The sequence below is a fragment of the Bos mutus genome, chromosome 13, assembly GCF_027580195.1.
Source record: "Bos mutus isolate GX-2022 chromosome 13, NWIPB_WYAK_1.1, whole genome shotgun sequence".
Classification (NCBI taxonomy): Eukaryota; Metazoa; Chordata; class Mammalia; order Artiodactyla; family Bovidae; genus Bos; species Bos mutus.
The window spans coordinates 67,822,313-67,840,352 of record NC_091629.1 but is presented as its reverse complement, the minus strand read 5'-3'; the positions used below and the strand labels follow the sequence as shown (position 1 = coordinate 67,840,352).

General features: G+C 47.8%; 1 protein-coding gene and 1 long non-coding RNA gene across 2 annotated transcripts in view; one reads left to right on the top strand and one right to left on the bottom strand.

Moving 5' to 3' along the window:
- The window catches only part of FRMD4A (FERM domain containing 4A), a 328,482-nt gene that overhangs the window by 74,716 nt on the left and 235,726 nt on the right, over positions 1-18,040 (bottom strand).
- On the top strand, positions 33-4,818 carry LOC138990477 (uncharacterized). The gene is made up of 3 exons (XR_011466629.1): positions 33-318; positions 1,337-1,708; positions 3,810-4,818. It is a non-coding gene; the product is annotated as an uncharacterized lncRNA (long non-coding RNA).

The following is an 18,040-nucleotide window of genomic DNA, read 5'->3' as shown; positions in this document are numbered from 1 at the left end:
CTTCACACACACACACACACACACACACACACACACAGCTCTCCAGTTCAACCCTGGCAACGTGGGTGTGGATTTTCCTGCAGGCTTCTCAACAGGAACAAAACAAGTTCTTTTCAAGTGGTTCCCCGGCTCTGCTGGGCCTTTGTTGAATTCTCCAAGACAGTTCCCGGCTCTGCAGTTTTCCCTCCAAGGCGAGGGGGAGGAGGGGGAGTGGAGGGCGGGCTGGCGGAGGGAGGGAGGGAGCCGGCGCTCTCAGGAGGGAGCAGTAGCCATCTGCCTGCAGTGCTGATCCGGCTTCCTCCCTGCAGTGCTCCAGTGGTAAGGCACTCGCATTCCCAGCCTCCCCTCGGGACTCCACTTCCCGCCCACTAATGTGTCAGCGGCTGGACTCGCCCTGGTGATCTGGGGCGGCCGGGGAAGCTTCCCCTCCAAGGGTAGGGGCTGCTCGGACCCTATTTGGGGGCAGGCGACTCCAGATAACCACAGAAGCCTGACAAGCCCAGCTTCTTTCTTCAGCACAAAGAAAATCAGGGCTAGCGGGACGCTGCAGCCAGGGGCTTGTGGCCACTGGGGCGCTGGAGAGTGAAATTAGGGCTGTTCTGAACAGCGGAAGCTAAACCGAGTTCCTGGAGCTGCCCAAAGGCCCTGAAGGGCCTGGTGGACATCCTTCCTTGGCTGAGCGAGTCTGTTCACTAAGATGTTTGGGAGTAATTAGGGTGGCAACATTGCTCTGTGAGGGGGTTCTTACATTGGATGAAAAAGCAAGTTACTTCAACTCTGAGGGAAATGTCAAAAGAAGTTCAAGTTATGCCCATAGCATTCATATTTGTATCTGATGCAATACTGCAGTCCCTTCGATAGAATTTGAGTTTGTTTAGCCCAAAGAAGGGCCAAACAGACCTTCACCCTGCAAGTGGCTGATTTTTACCCCTGGTCCTCCCTTGTTTTGCCCACTGAGTTAAGGCAGATGCTTTTCAGGGTCTTATCTTAGACCCAGGATCCTCTCACCTGACACCCCTGACACTTTCTGATCTGCTCACATTCTCTCCTGCAAGACAACAATTTCTGTGTCCCATCAACCCTCCTTGCCAGGCCCAAGACACAGGCCTGGCCAAAGGACTCCGCCTTGTTGTCAAACTGGGCTGGAATAAAAACTGTTTCTGGCAAGGCTGCCTTCTCACAACCTGCTCTGCAGAATCTTACAATGATTCTGTCTGCCTAACGGGGAGGAGGACATGGATTTTCTCTGATTTCAGGGCCATCTCTTTTGTTTACAGCTCAGAGTACATTTTGCTCTGAAGTCCAAGGAAAATTGTACTTCCTTTTCTCCTTTCAGGTCATTTCCAAGGAAAGCAAGTCCTACCGGAGCTCAGAGAGCCTTGTGTCCAATCACAGATGAAAAGCCACCTGTGTAGTCGATGACTCGAGTCCCAGATCTGAGCCTTATCTGATGCTCATCTTATCTGATGCTCTGGTAAACCCCTTAGTGAAATGCACAGAGTTCCTCTCGGATTCCCCACTGATAGGTATCTACCGAGGTTCCACTTGAACTTGGCCACAGACACACAAGCACCAGAACTAACAGCTCCCTGACCTTGTAACCTGGAGGTAGGCAGTACACAGAACAAAGTGGCCAGGCAGATGCTGTGGAGTCCAGCTACGTTTGTTTGAATCCTGAGTCCCCTACATCCAAACTGTGTGACATCAGGTAAGTGACCGCATCGCCTTTAGCCTCAGTTTTCCCATCTGTAAAATGGCAATAACGCTTCTAAGGTAGAAGCAACAGAGATCCTTAGCACGGTACAAAGTAAATGCTCAGTGAACTCAGGTCTCAGTGCAATTCTAGTTGCTCTTACTTCTCCCAAATCCTGGCAAATGAAGTAGATTAACTCCAGAACAACCAAAATTATTAAGCTTTTTTTTTTTTTTTAACTTCTAGCCCTGTCATTGGGGTTTAAGAAAATAAAAGTCCCAGAAATCTGAAGTGTATGGATTTAGTATCCTGCCTACACCCCATCCCCTTTTCTCCAAAGAGAGGGGTGGGTAGGAGATGGCTGATCCCTGAGGGGGACTTGCAGCATGTGTGTGGCACCCACCTGGCCAGGTAAGGTGGAGCCTCGGCCAGGACCTGTTTCTCAGGTGTGTGACCCGAGGGCCCTGTGCTTGGTCTAACATTCTGCTGTCTCCATCTCAAAAGTCTCAGTAAGCTTGATCAACAAGCCCTGAATTTTCATTTGTCCTGGGCCCTGCAGATTATGCCACTGGTCCTAACTGATGCTCATGCCTCGGGCACTGTCTTTGGGGGACAACATGTGGGGGAACATGCATCTGATGGGCAGACCTCCTGGGCTTTATCCTCTTGGCGCTGGTGCACTGACAAGCACCTCACATGGGCCTCGGGCTGGGAGCTCCCTCCTTCCTGGTGAAAACTCCCAAAGCCCAACACTCAGGGGGTGGGTTCCCTGGCAATTCCTCCCTCCCTGGCTTTTTAAAACAGAACTTATGCCGGGCGTTCCCCAAAAGTACTCCCCATGCCCCTGGAGTGGAGAGCCTTGTGTCTGCCAAGGACCAGAACACAACCTTGTGTCTGCTGTGGCCCTTCTGCCTACTGATGGTGCACTGCAGACTCCTGCCTCAGCACGGAACCCTGCCGGCCCAGCTCCCAGCATCTGTAGGCATTTCCAGCAGGAGCAGAACAGTGGCTTTGCCTCCTGTTTGTTCTAGGCAGGGTTTTTTCCTTATTTTCTTCTTTTTTGTAAATGAAAACACGGGGAAGGGAGGAAAGGAGGGTAATTTTCCAGGCCAGGAAGGTTCCAGGAACCCAAAAGGAGGTGCTCATGAGGGACCTTTCCTCCCACACCTGGGGGTACATGGAGTGCTTGGGAACAAGCAGGGGGATGCAGGCAGCTGGACGCCCCACGCATCAACGTGGCCTCTTGTGTTCGAGGGCCCCTGTGCCCACCGTTCTGAGGCTGTGCCTACTAAACCCTCCCTCTGAGGCTGGTAGAGTAGAACAACAAGCAGATAAACAGCAGACATTTGGCTTGGCCTCCCCTTTGTGAACAGGGTACACGAGGCTCCGAGGTGCTGGTCTGGGGGCAGCCCTTGATCATCCGTGTCACTTCAAAAGAACCCCTTTGACTCACTGCAGCCATCATAACCCAGCCACCAGCTAAAGACACCAACATGTTTTGGAAATCCACATAAAGAACTCATTGGACATAGAAATATGGTTACAGCTGGGCTAGATCCCTTAGGAGTTTGGCTAATTCCTATGGCCAATTCTGCCCAAGGAGCTACCTAAAATCTCAAACACAGGTCTATCAGTAATCAAAGGACTTATTAATTAATACCTATGAAAAAGGCTTAATGCACTTCATTGGGGCATCTTTAAAAAGCAGACGCCTCTTCTTTGATCTTTTAGCATCCTCCCCACCCCCAAGAAGAGCAAGTAGGAAACTTTCTTCTTGGGGAAAATGAGGCCCAGAGAAATGAGGGGAAAATGCCCAAGGCCACACAGCAAGTCAGTGAAGGAACCAGAAATAAGAGTCAAGGGCACCTGGCCCATTACTCTAACCTCTAACTATGTTCCTTTCCCTACGGGGTCCACCAATTAGTGGGAACAGCTCTTACTCACTAATGGATGGTTAACTTTACAAGTGGAATGATTTTTTTTTTTTTTTTTTTTTTTTTTACAAACGAGCAGCTAGGTAGGAAGTATAAGCCACATCTTTTCCATCCTATACAGCAGCTTTTCTTTCCTTTACAGGCTGTAAATGATAACACATATTACTCCTTTCTCGCCTTAGAGTCCTGGCTTCCTCTGGTTTTCTACACAGAGATGCTTCAGTATCAGCAGCTTTCCATCCAGGACTAACAAGTAACAATCATGATTAAGAACAGACTTAATAATTTGGCCTTGCATGGAAAACAAAAAAGAAGAGAAACCTTCCAGAAGTGGTTTTATGGAGACCGTGCCTGTTGCCATGATTGGAACCACGGGTGGTCGTGGATGTGGATTTGTGGCTTCTGACCCAGATGTGTAGTTCCCAAGCAAACATAGGTCCTCCAGTTCCCCTTGCTGGGGCTCAACGTGATGTGTAAAAGAGATGGAAAATGTTTATGCACAGAAAGCAGACAAGAGTGGCTAATAAATACAGCTTCTGTGCCCTGAGTGCAGCAGAGTACACTAAAAACACTTAACAAGCCGGACCAGGTTCCTGGATCCCATTAGCTGGTCTGCCTGATTCCCACATCCTGTGTACACTGGAGGTCAGGGCTGGGAAGGACTCATGTCCTGTTCTTTCAGAGTGGGTGAAGGCGTAGTGGGGATGGGCCAAAGGGCCTTGACTCCCTGAGACTTCCTCCGTAGCCACTGTTTACTGGGCGCCAGCACAGCACGTGGGGTGATGGGTGAGCTCTCGAAATGAGACGGAAATAAAGGCTCGAGAGGAAGCCGGCTAGTGGCTCTGATTCTTGAGCAGGACTTGAGGGGGTGGGGGCTCGTCTTCCTCCTGTCCCTGAGGCTGAGTCACCGAGCCTCTTAATGACCTCTCTCTGAGTAACTTCCTGCTGCTTCTAGAGGGGCCATTATACTGAATCCCGGGGGCCATCTGGCCAGCCCCCGACTCCCACAGATAAAGCAAGCCCAGAGGGGAGAAGTTAAGGGACTGGCAGAGGTTAAATGAGTAACTGATGTCAGGCCCACTCTTGTGGGCTCTTCCTAACACACCAGGGGGATCTGGCAATGAGTGAGAACAGAGTTGTTTCCAGCCGATGGTTAAGTAAGTCATCACTCCTCCAAAGGTTCTTGGCCTCCTGCTTTGCAAACACCAGCAAGGAGTTCTCTTGTATTATAAGAAGAATGAGAATCAGGCCAGGAATAACTTTGGAGCTCAGGATGAAAAATACCAATAGAAAACCACTGCCTGATTTCATTTTTGCTCTGTTCACCCTCTAGAAGTTGTCACTGTCATCTCCAGGTGTATTTATACCTTCAGCAAATAAACATGAGCTGATACACACTGAGACGGATACAGCACAAAAGAAGTCACTCAACCCCAACTGGATGGACTTGAATTAAAATAGGAGAACAGCACAGAAAACCCCCAAGCCTGCACACTCAGAAACTTTTACAGGAGTCCCCTGATGAGGCTCCCCTGTCATTCAGGAACTAATTCTACGAACAACAGAAGCAGTGCTGTTTTTAATGGGTTAAACACTCTATGCCGGAGGTTTTTGTATCAGTTGCATGGGTATTCAATATATTGGGCTGGTAAGCAACTTTGTTTGGGTTTTTCTACACCATCTTACGGAAAAACTGAAATCAACTTTTTGGCCAAGCCAGTATTTTATGCTTGAAACAAGGCCCTGGGGATTTAGGTAACATCCAGTCCCCATTCCTCTTTCGAACATTCACGTCGTGGTGTCTACTCTGCATAAACCTATGCGAAGAGGACAGAGGAAGGACATGCCTCCCATGTGTCTCTATGTCTAAGGCGCTTGTTGGGAGGATGTGACATACATAAAGCAGACTATCCATGGCACAGGAACTAACTCCATGATGGAGTTTCAAACCTCCTAGAGTTTCGGTATCAGGCTTTTGTTCTAGGGAGGGACTTCCCTGGTGGTGCAGTGGTAACGAATCCACCTGCCAATGCAGGGGACACAGGTTTGATCCCTGGTCTGGGAAGATTCCACACGCTGCAGAGCAACTAAGCCTGTGCGCCCAGAGCCTGCGTTTTACATCAGGAAAAACCACTGCAATGAGAAGCCCGCACACTGCAACAAAGAGTAGCCCCTGCTTGCCGAAACTAGAGAAAGCCTGGGTGCAGCAATGAAGAGCCAGTGCAACCAAAATAAATAGTATTAAAAAAAAAAACAAAACTCCATGGAGGCACCATACCAATTTATGAAATATGTCTTGTACTCTTGTCTCAGAATCAATATTCATGAGCATTGCTGAGACTCCCTGGTTTTGGTTCATCAGTTTTAGGGATGAGAACTCCGACTTGGAAGTCAGGAGGCCTCAGTGCTAGTCCTGACTCTGTAAATCCCTCTTTATCTTGGCTTCCTTTTCTGCCTTCCCTTACCAAAGGAGGGGCATGTGTGTGGGCCTTCTGCATCCAAAGCATGGAGTGAAGGTCAGCACTATAAATCCTTGAAATGCCACCCAGCTACTCTTTGGAATTTAAAAATAAAGTCAATTGTTTTAAACATCTCCTATTTATGGGAAACAGTACAGTTGACCCTGGGTATCCTCAGGGGCTTCGTTCCAGGACCTTCCTTGGATACTAAAATCTGAAGATGCTCAAGTCCATTATATAAAATGGAGTGGTATTTGCATAAACCCCAGGCACATCCTCTGTACACTGTAAATCATCCCCAAGTTATTTACAATAACCTAATATAAATATAACCAAAATCACTGCAGATGGTGATTGCAGCCATGAAATTAAAAGATGCTTACTCCTTGGAAGGAAAGTTATGACCAACCTAGATAACATATTAAAAAGCAGAGACATTACTTTGCCAACAAAGGTCTGTCTAGTCAAGGCTATGGTTTTTCCAGTGGTCATGTATGGATGTGAGAGTTGGACGGTGAAGAAAGCTGAATGCTGAAGAATTGATGCTTTTGAACTGTGGTATCAGAGAAGGCTCTTGAGAGTCCCTTGGACTGCAAGGAGATCCAACCAGTCCATTTTGAAGGAGATCAGTCCTGGGTGTTCATTGGAAGGAATGATGCTAAAGCTGAAACTCCAGTACTTTGGCCACTTCATGCGAAGAGTTGACTCATTGGAAAAGACCCTGATGCTGGGAGAGATTGGGGGCAGGAGGAGAAGGGGACGACAGAGGATGAGATGGCTGGATGGCATCACCGACTTGATGGACGTGAGTTTGAGTGAACTCCAGCAGTTGGTGATGGACAGGGAGGCCTGGCGTGCTGCGATTCATGGGGTCGCAAAGAGTCGGACATGACTGAGCAACTGAACTGAACTGAATATAAATGCTATGTAACTAGTTGCTGGCATGCAGCAAATTCAGGTTTTGCTCTTTGGAACTTTCTGGAGTTTAAAGATTATTTCTGAATATTTTCAATCTGCAGTTGGTTGAATCCACAGATGTGGGACCCACAGATAAGGGAGCTAACTATTTCACTGACTAAAAGCATGGTTTTCAAAGTTGCACTGTCTATAACTTACTGGCTGTTTATCCTTGGCAATAAAATGTTTTTCTTTTATCATCTTTGAAATAAGACTACCAACAACATCAGTTTTGTTTTCATAGCGATGCTGTATCAATGAACTAATACATACTAAGTGCTGCATATAGAGCTAGGTATGTAGTTAGCACTTAAATATCAGCCATTATGTTCTCTTTCTGCCATCACTCACATGACAGTATTACTTTTCATGTAAAAAAATATAGTTGTCATTACTTTGAACACATAGCCCAGAGTAGAGGTTTGTGAAATTCTTTTTTAAAAGATGGCTAATATGGTGCCATGGGCATTTTAAAAAATGTTTTTTGTTCATTGAATTTTTCACCACACAAGGATAAGTCTAACCCAGGTTCCCCTGCATCTCCTTGAGTTGGTTTTTGATGTATTCTCTTCAGGTTCTTCCAGTTCTTACCCAGTCAGTTCCTGGGTCTACCACAATTTTGACCAGAGTCAGTTTTGACCATTTTCCTGCTGATATTTTTTGGGGGTATCACACACCTTGTGGGATCTTAGCTCCCCAACCAGGGATTGAAACCCTGTGCCCCCTGCAGTGAAAGCGTGGAGTCCTAACTGCTGGACCACAAGGGAATTCCTCCTGCTATGACTTCTAATCTCACAACATTCACCCTGAGAGGAAGTAGCCTCCTATGATACAGCTCAGTAGTATTCACATGGAATGGGCCAGACTGGAATCCAAACCATGGCCTCCAAGACAGGCAAACTCTGTCCCCACGTTACTAGCTCAGAGAGTGGTTGTGAGGGTGTCCTCAGGACCAGCGTTGATAGAGGGCTCCCTGGCCTCCATTTTCTCCCGAGAGGGCCAGATACCCAGCCAAGAAAATGATAGCTAATTTTTCAGCACCGCCAGACCTAATGGAATCAAGACGTTCCTCTGGCTGACTCCTCAGTGTCAGACTACAGGAGCTCTCAACTGATTTGGTTAATTCAGTGACAGACGTCCGGAGCACCAGGCCCTGACCCTTTAACGGACAGCCTGTTTTTAACCCATCAAAAACCTTTTAGCTTCCTCTGGCTTCAGAGTTGTTACTAGGGGCAGAGAAAGGGAAAGAAGATCCACAGATACTTAAGAGGTCCATGGAGAAAACAGGCCATTTTATTTGTCCCCACTCAATGCAATTTCCGTTTATTTCTCTCCTTGGGGGGCATCTCTCTGTATCATTTTCTTGTGTGTATTTTGGCTTTTTCTCAGGGAGACCTGACCATAAAGCTTTGGCAAATGTAAAAACTTTCAAGAGAAGCTGAAAGCGTTTTTCCTTCCTTATCCTTGGCCTCCTGATGGAACTTCTTCCCTTTTCCACGTGCCTCTGGGGGGATGGATGTGGGTTAGTGTCCAAAGGGAGAAACTGGCCAGGTAACTCATTTTACCCGAGTCGAACTTTGTTTTTTTCCAGCAGTGAGCATGGGGGCTCAGTTTGGTGTGGCTTCACTTCTCTGTGTGCCAGGCTTTTCTTTAGGGAAAAAAAAAAAAAAAACCTTCAAGGCTTGGGACTTCCCTGGTGGTCCAAGGGAGCTCTTCCTTGGGAGACTCTGCGCTCCCAAGACAAAGGGTCTGGGTTCAATTCCTCATTAAGCAACTAGATCCCACACGCCACAATTAAGACCCAGAGCAGTCAAATAACTAAATAAATATTTTTAAAAAAACCATTCAAGGCTAATCACAGCTGCTATGACTTCTGTGAATGGGATGCTTCAAAGATGGAATTGGCCTGCAAAGTACTAAGTCCATCTTGGGTGGGGAATTTTGATGGGAACCACTTGCAATGGCAAAGGTCTTTTCTTGGATGGCTGTTAAGGATTTTTTTTTTTTTTTTTTTTTTGACACTTTTGGAGGACAGACTTTGGGTAACTCTGTATTTAAAAAAATTTGTTTTGTGGGGATAGTTAAGAGTTGGCAGTTAAGAGTTCTCTTATGCCTGGAAGCCCTGCCCAGAGGTGTCGCATCACAGTGAGATCTGATTTCCCTGATTGGGGGTACCTGAATCCTTGGGAGATGGGGTAGAAGAGAGGATAGGATGACAACCAGCTCTACATAAACAAAAGTAAACACTCATAATTAAAAGCCTGGATAATCAAGCTTAAAAAAAATGACAATACTCTAGTGTTATCTGTAAAACAAAGTTTAAAAATGTTAATCAACCAGCAAGGGCTCTTTGGGAATAATCACTTAAGAGCAGTTGGCATGCACTTTAAACCAGCCAGTGTTTCAAGAGCTGGCCCATCCTTCTGGGGAGGGGAAGGCCTGGCAGACCCTGGTTTCTGTGGGGACCGCCCAGAGTGCAAGTGTGAGCTCCAGGCTCTCCTGGTTGGAAAGTATCCTAGGGAGCATGGGGCCGGGCAGGCTTGGGGCCAGGGCAGGCATGGGACGGCTGGCCCAGACTGCTGCCGAGAACACTCATCGGTCCTGCCAGCTGCTCTGTGATGGTGGTGCAGCCAGGAGGGGCAGAAGAGGAAATGGGCACTTCTCTGCAGCCTGCCCTAAACTACATTTTTTCATGAGGGCTGTTCCCACCCCTCGAGACGTCCCAGCCCTCAACTGGGCTGGTTCTCCTCGATATTCATTCATCTCCCTCTGTCAAGCCAGTTCTCATCCTGTGTCATAAAATGTCTTTTTTTACTCAAATGTCTTTTCTACTAGACTCTAGGCTTGTTGAAGGTATTTTCCTGGCACATAGCACAGTGCTTCAGGGCATATTAGGCACTCAGTAATTGTTAAGTGAATAAGTGAGTGAATGAAGAACTCTATAAGGTAGGTTATTATGGCAACCAGAGTTCAGAGACGTTAAGTCACTTTCTCCAAGTCACACAGATCATTAATGATGGGAGTTGGTATTTGAACCCCTATCTGCTCAAAATTCAGATAACCTCCATGCCATGAGGAGCCACCAGCCCTTGAACCTGCACGTCTAGTTTATACATTTCTAAACCACATGGGAAATGGCAATGGGGAAGAGACAGGGGGTCCAGCCTGGGAGCTGCAACCCAGGAGATATAGCTCTTCCTTCTACTGGTAGCTCTGTCTGAATTCAAGTTGGTTCCAAAGTGAGTAGGTCTCCAGGAGCTCAGAAGCTCAAGCTGGAATCCTCTTGAGTCCAGACCTGAAGTGACCCCTCACAACCCATTCTGGCTAGACAAGTGGAAGGCTCTTTGCTAGGCATGACCTGGAGCAGGCTGAATCCTCCAGTAGAGTCCCCCAGCCCCACCTCCAGGCTCGGCCAATGAGCCCCTGGGTGCGGGAGTGAGAGCTTGACAGTGTTCAGGCTATGCTAGGGTTTAGTATGAAACAGGTTCACACTTCAGGAAGATCACCTGGGGATTCCCCTCTGAATCATGCTCATTAAGAAGGAAAAAACCTCACAGAGCTTCCTAAGTGTTGTGGGGTTCAGCAGAAACAAGCTGAGAGCCAAGACAAGGCAAAGGGTACTGGATCTGACAAACAGGGTTTCTCAGCATGACATTTCCTGCTTCTAAGCAAGAAAAGGCATCCAGCTGAATGATTCAATGGCCTGCCTTCGTCCAGAGATTCACTTTTGACATCTAGTGACTAGTAGTAATCTGAGTCCTTTTTGCTCCAAGAGACAAAAAATCAAGAGACAGTCTACAGCAGGAGTCCCCAGTCTCTGGGATATAATACCTGATGACCTGAGGTGTTGATGGAATAATAATAGAAATAAAGTGCATAATAAACGTAATGCTCTTGAAGCATCCCCATACCATCCCCACCTCACCCCAGTGTGTGGAAAAACTGTCTTCCATGAAACTGTTCCCTGGTGCCAAAAATGCTGGGGACCGCTGCTCTAGATGGACTGGTAGGGAAATGTTATGCTTTTTGTTTTTCCATCAACAAGTCTAAGCTGTTAAAAGCTCTCCTGCCTCCCTCCCTTTCCTTACAGATGTCTGGTCTTTTCTTCCAACCCTTCCTTATAGAAGCTATGCTATTTATCCTTCTTTCTCTGAGACCACTATACACATATATATGGAAGTGGCTCACAACATGTTAGCAGAGAGCAGAGATATTCCGCTCTGGCTGCCTTTTTTCATTTAACCACTGTTTTCTACCTTGGGTCAGGCACTGCGATACCAGTGGGCATGTGGCAAAGAAAACACCGACAGTCTCCGCACATTTCTGTGAGGTAGGAATATAAATCAGAGAACTATACGGAGGACATTAGAGGGTAGCAGGTTTGAGGACAAGCATCAGGGGTAGGGCAGGGGGTGTCACTGTTTATAAAGCAGTCAGGGAAGGCACTGCTGAAGTGACAGCTGAGTGGGTACCAGAAGGAAACTGGGGCAAAGCTCTACCCCCTTATCAGGGAACACTATAAGTACGAAGACCCAAGGTACCGTTTGTGTGTATGTGTTTGCTGTGTTAGAGCAGAAAATGCTGAAGTAAACAGAGAATGAGGGAAATGTATTCAGCCATGAGAAGGAACGAAGTTCTGATTCCTGCTACAGCAGGGATGAACCTTGAACACATTATTCTAAGTGAAGGAAGCCACAGATTCTGGTTCCATTTATACATGTCTGGTACAGGCAAGGCCACAGAGACAGGAAAGTAGGTTTCTAGGTGACTAGGGCTTGGGGGGTTGTGTAGAAATGGGGGTAACCAGGAGCTCCTTAGGCTTTGCTACTGCTCTGACTGGTAAATCCTACTCTCCATGAACCATAAAACAGAAGATGCTCTTGTGGTTAAAACTCAGTGAAATTAATTACTTAAAAGGAGCCAGCAGTCCAGGATAAGGCCCCCTAATCCCGACTGTCCCTTTCCACAGGCAGCTTCCGACTCCCCCTGCTCTGATGGTCCTTCTATAGCGCTTTCCTCTCGCGTCTGCTGGGGTGGGCCCTGCAGGTGACAAGTGACCTCCCCCAGCCCGACTGCTTTGTGCTGTCGTAACTGAGGTATCTCTGGGGGTGTTTTCTGACACTACCATGTAAGAAATCTGGCCAGGGACCCGTTTCTCAACCCCCACAGCTCCAAGCATCAGCTCCATGACGTGGTTAAAGATATACACCTGTGCACGGCCACACAGAGGCCATTCCCTCAGCTGTAGCTCCTGATCCTCGCTACAGGCAGGGCTAGCAGCTGGCTTATGGTCCCGGGAGGCCTGGAGAGATGGGCACCTAGAACCCCTCTGATTCTTCGACCTCTTGATAAAAGGTTGGAACAGAAACACTCATCATGAGGAGGCTGGGTCCACTCGGGGTGGGGGTAACCCACAGGCCACATTTGGTGATGCTAGTGGGTAAAGTACCTGCCTGCCAATGCAGGTAGACATTAAGAGACATAGGTTTGATCCCTGGGTCAGGAGAATCCCCTGAAGGAGGGCAAGTCAACCCACTTCAGTATTCTTGCCTGGAGAATCCCACGGACAGCGGAGCCTGGTAGGCTACAGTCCATGGAGTCACAGTCGGACATGACTGAGGCAACTTGGCATGCATGCACTTTCTAGAATGATTCTCAGGATTGGTGAGGAATCTTTCAAAAACCCATGTAGCATCAGAAACACCTGCCGCAAATGCCAGAAAGACCTGCATGCTGGGATTGTCTTTGGGTTCACTGGCCAGGGTTCTGTGGGGTTGCCCCAGGTCTTAGCACAGTTGGTCAGGAATTATGTGACAACACCACTGCACAACCAGAGTTGCAGGATCCGACAGCGATGTACTAGCCAAGACTTTATGATAATCCTTCTCAGAGGAGTCTGGCGGGCTACAAGTCCATGGGTCGCAATGAGTCAGACATGACTGAGCGACACAGACACACATATACCATCCCTCCCACTCCCCCACCGTTGCCTGAGGAACTTGACAGGCGTCTCCTAAAGTTAAAGGCTGAAGCTGAGATTGCCACCTGACCCCTGCTCACATCTAAACAACGAGGAGTGGGCTGCTAGCTGCCATCAGAGGAGGTATGGAGAGATGGAGGTTGCCCAGCTGGGAGAGGGGATGAGATTTAATGTTACATCAAGCTGGGGGCTTTGGTTGTTATCAAGGATTGGGCACTGTCATTTCTTTTGTTTTCAGTTTAAACTTTTTATTTTGTATTGGGGTATAGCCAATTAACAAACAATGCTGTGACAGTTTCAGGTGAACATACTGTTCACCTGGTGGGCCAGTGGTTAACATTGTTCACCTGAAATTATCAGGGACTCACCCATACATACCGGAGAAGGCAATGGCACCCCACTCCAGTGCTCCTGCCTGGAAAATCCCATGGACGGAGGAGCCTGGTAGGCTGCAGTCCATGGGGTTGCTAAGAGTTGGACACGACTGAGCAACTTCACTTTCACTTTTCACTTTCATGCATTGGAGAAGGAAATGGCAACCCTCCAGTGTTCTTGCCTGGAGAATCCCAGGGACGGGGGAGCCTAGTGGGCTGCCGTCTATGGGGTCGCACAGAGTCGGACACGACTGAAGCAACTTAGCAGCAGCAGCACCCACACATACACCTGTATACATTCCCCCTCAACCTCCCTTCCTATCCAGGCTGCTACATAACACTAAGCAGAGTTCCATATGCTAGACAGTAGGTCCTTGTTGGTTAGTCATTTTAAGTATAGCAGTGTGTACATGTCCATCCCAAACTCTCTATCTCATTTCTTAATAAAATTAACTTTGCTATTTGAAGTGACTCTGTATTACTTGGGAGATCAGAAAAGTCATGCACTGCTTGCCTTTCCATCTAGGGAAGAACATCTTTAAAAGAACAGTGGGAGATAGAAGAAATGTGTCTTTTGAGTTCCAGGTCTTTGATGTTCTTGTTAGCCTGGCCAAGTCTTTGGTTTTTAAGCGAGAGAAACCCAACCAGTTCCTAAGTCACTACTGGTTCAGAGCTCCCTTTGCAGTGGGTGGGGCTACTGGAGATGCCTCTACCAAAGACAGAGATCCAACAACAGCCTTTGGTTTTCGTTATCGTCTTCAGATTATACCCAAGGTCTATGGGGCGCCTTGGGTAGCAGGAGTCTATTTCTGCCAGTTATCTAGAAGTTTGGCAGTCTCAAGGGGGCTACTGGCCTGTCTGGGTAGGTGTTTATTTGGATGTTATAAATACAGATAGTTCAGTTGGTAAAGAATCTGCCTGCAATGCGGGAGACCTGGGTTCAATCTCCTGGGGGTTGGGAAGATCCCCTGGAGAAGGGAAAGGCTACCCAGTCCAGTATTCTGGCCTGGCGAATTCCATGGACTATATAGTCCATGGGGTTGCAAAGAGTTGGACATGACGGAGCGACCTTCACTATAAATACCGCGTGTGGAGTCTGACCCCGACTCCGCTCCCTCCCCACTATCAACGTGGCTGTGTATACAGTGATCCTAGTGCTTGACACGTGCTGCTGCTTAATAAGACGACGCTCGGCCACGGGTGGCAGATGAGCTCCGGGAGGCCTCACACCCCACGAGGGACAGATGCTCAGCTGGGCCGGGGGCAGGGTGGGAAACTATTTTTGGTCATCTGCTTGGATCTAGCAGGGGTTTCAGTGAATCTGGACAATAGTCAGAGACAGGGATTTACCCACTTAGAAACTGGCATTCTCTCTCTCTCTACCACTTCCTTCTGAGAAAATGTTGTTTTCCACTGTTCCTTTCACAAAGGACTAACTCCCTTCTGGCTTTATAGCAAGCTTGCCCCTAGCTTCATCCCTCTCCCTCATTTCTTGTTCCCTGCTTCTCTTGACCTCAAGATTCCCCATCATCTGCAGCAGCTGCCTTGTTGATGGGAAACTGAGGCCCAGGGATGCGACTGAGCTTGGAGACCTAGATCTAGAAATGAGGGGCCTTGACCACCAGATTGGACATCTTGCCATCAGAAGTAACAGTAGGAGGTGGGAGCAGGAACAGAATACCCAAAGGGTGATGCCAGGCCTGGAGAGTTACCCTGGTAACCAGATAGCACTTGGGTGAGTTCTTCATAGTAAAAGGTACCACCTCTAAGAGGGACCTCCAAGCAGGTCAACCCACAAGAGATTTGGATCTGCTTCTCCTAAGACTTGCATTGGGACCTCCCTGAATTGCATTGGTCCAGTGGTGAAGAATTTACCTGCCAGTACAGGGGACATGGGAAGTTCCCACACTTAGCTGCAAGGCAGCTGAGCCTGTGAGCCAGGACTACTGAGCCTGTGCTCCACAAGAGAAGCCACCTCAATGAGGAGCCTGTGCACTGCAACTAGAATAGCTCCTGATTGCCACAACTAGAGAACGCCTGTATGCAGCAACGAAGGCCCAGCGCAGCCAAAAACAAAACATTTTTAAGAGGAGAATTGCATTCCTGTCCTCCTGTACCTTTCCAGAGAAATGACTCACCTTAGAGCTCTTAAAGATTACCCACCTGGATGGGCACATGCTTTTATTTTCTGCTCACAGACATCATGTTCAAAAGGGACAGTTTGACATTAGCACGAGTATTATGGAGACACTTCCAACAAGAATACAAGTTGGTGAGGGGGAGGGTTTAACTCAGGACCAGGCTTTGAAATGGCCTCCAGAGCAACCTGTGGGAACCAAGGGACCCTAGGTTCTCAGATCCAGTGACTAAGAAAAAAATCAATCATCTTAACAAAGAGGCGTTGTTTGCTCTTCATGGTAATCCTGCCTCTTGTGTTCAGCATAAAAGAGACTGTAACAATATTTGCTATGTCAAGGGCAACAGTACTTTTATCGTGGGGAACAGGCAACTCTTTGAGATGTAAACATATTCAAGTTGAAGGTAATTGGACTATTGCTCATGTTTTACAGCCTCCATTTCACAGACATAAAAACAGAGGCCCAGAGAAGTTAAATAAGCTGTTTATCACAACTCTGAATCCCTTGGAAGTGAGTTAATACTCCTCAAATTACTCCTTGGTTGAGATTTTGAGATTTATTTTGGGCCTTTAAGTGGATGTGGAGGCCACTGGTTTATAAAACCTCTTTTTACATCTGTTATAAGAAGGAATTTGACTTTAACTTAGATGACACTGTCTTAACAACAAAGCTGAACAACAGAAAGTTTCTGTTATCTGTGTGTAGAGCAGCCATCCTCAAACTCTACAGCCTGTCTCCAAATCTTCCCGAGGACTCGTGAAAACCCATACTGCCACGCCCCAGCCTCTGAATTTCAGAGTCAGATGGGTACCTGGAATATGTGGTTCTTGTGTGTTCCTAGGTCATGTAGCAGTGATCTGCTGGTTCAAGAGCCACACTTGAGGAACCACTGCGGTAAAAGCGACTGCACCGACCAGCGTCTCCTTCAGGACTGCAGGATTTACCACCTCTGCATAACCTCAGCTGTGCAGAGCCAATCTTGCCCAAGGTCACGACCTCACCCTGGCGGGTCACCTGGATCTAATGATTGGTTGATGCTGAACTAAGGTGATGGGTCTGCTGGTTGCAATTTCTCAGCTTTGCCTGAGGTTGCATCACAACTCCAGTTCTCCCTCTGCCGGGTCCTGTCTGCTTCCCTTTGTTCTTTGGTGTTAATTCCAGACCATTTCCCAGTATATCTCCTGTGAGAGAATCCACCTCCGACTCTGCTTCTCAGGGGATGTGCAACACTTGGAGTAGAGTCACTTAAACATCACCTCTTCGGCGAGACCACTCCTGACCATTCCATGCCCTCCCCCTCTTCCTTACTGATTGGTTGTCTTTGTCGAATTCACTACTCTGACACTCTACGTTAAGAGACCTAATGCTTTGACTATCTTCTCCTCTAGACTCTAAGCTCTGTAAAGGCAGGGACCCATCTTTTTTGTTCACTGTATCATCTTCAGGGACTTGCTCAGGACAGGCAATTGGTATTTCTGGGACCATTTTACTGAAGGATTTCATATTCAACACCTTCTACTGGAGTTCTGAGGCTCCAGCTCAGCACATTCAGGAGACTGAAATTCTTGGGAGAGGAGACTGGGATTCCTGTTCCAAAGGGAGAGAACTCAGCTATGCTATTACGCATGCTCTGAGAAGAGGATGTCTTCTCCAGTGGTGCAGTGGTAAAGAATCTGCCTGCCAATACAGGAGATATAGGAGACTTGGGTTCAATCCCTGGGTTGGGAAGATACCCTGGAGGAGAAAACGGCAACCCATTCCAGTATTCTTGCCTGGAAAATTCCATGAACAGAGGAGCTTGGGGGGCTATAGTCCATGGGGTCGCAAAGAGTCAGATACGACTATGCACATACATGTATGCACTATGATGCTTTGAGAAGAGCATCTCAATCTTCCTAGAATACAACTGCTTTTTTCCTTTCCTGGGGAGTTATTTTAAGATGGCAGACGTTGGTGACTCTCTGCCCCCACTTCCTCCCTGCAACCCAGCATCCCTCCAGCAGGCCCACTCCTCAGCTTTGAGGCGGGCTCCTCTTGGTGATCTGTGGCCAGGAACTGTCACCCACAGGCACTGAACACTTCCTGGTCCACTCAGTGCTGAGTGAGATCTGAAGGAGGCAACAAAGGAGCCCTTTGATCAGACACTGAAAAAGCAAAGGCTGCAAAATGCTTGGAATGCTGAACATACTCCGTGGAGCTCTTCCTCCCCGGGGAGCCCAGGGTGCGGTCTCCCAGGGGAGTACAGATAACGGGATGAGGGAGGCACCCGCCCAGGGCCTGCCAAGGCAGAGAGCTCAGCAGCCCAAGGATGAGTCAAGTGCATCCAAACAGAAGCTGAAAAATAAGTCGGCAAAGCACTTAAAGGCATGCTTATCTCGTTGAATAATTCAGCAGGCTGGCTGACTGTGAGCTGGAAGCTGGTTCACAGTTAATGGAATATTTCCTGTAAATATTATTTTCTCTTCCTGTCTCATCGTTTCATCCAGTTCAAAAATCTTTACTAAT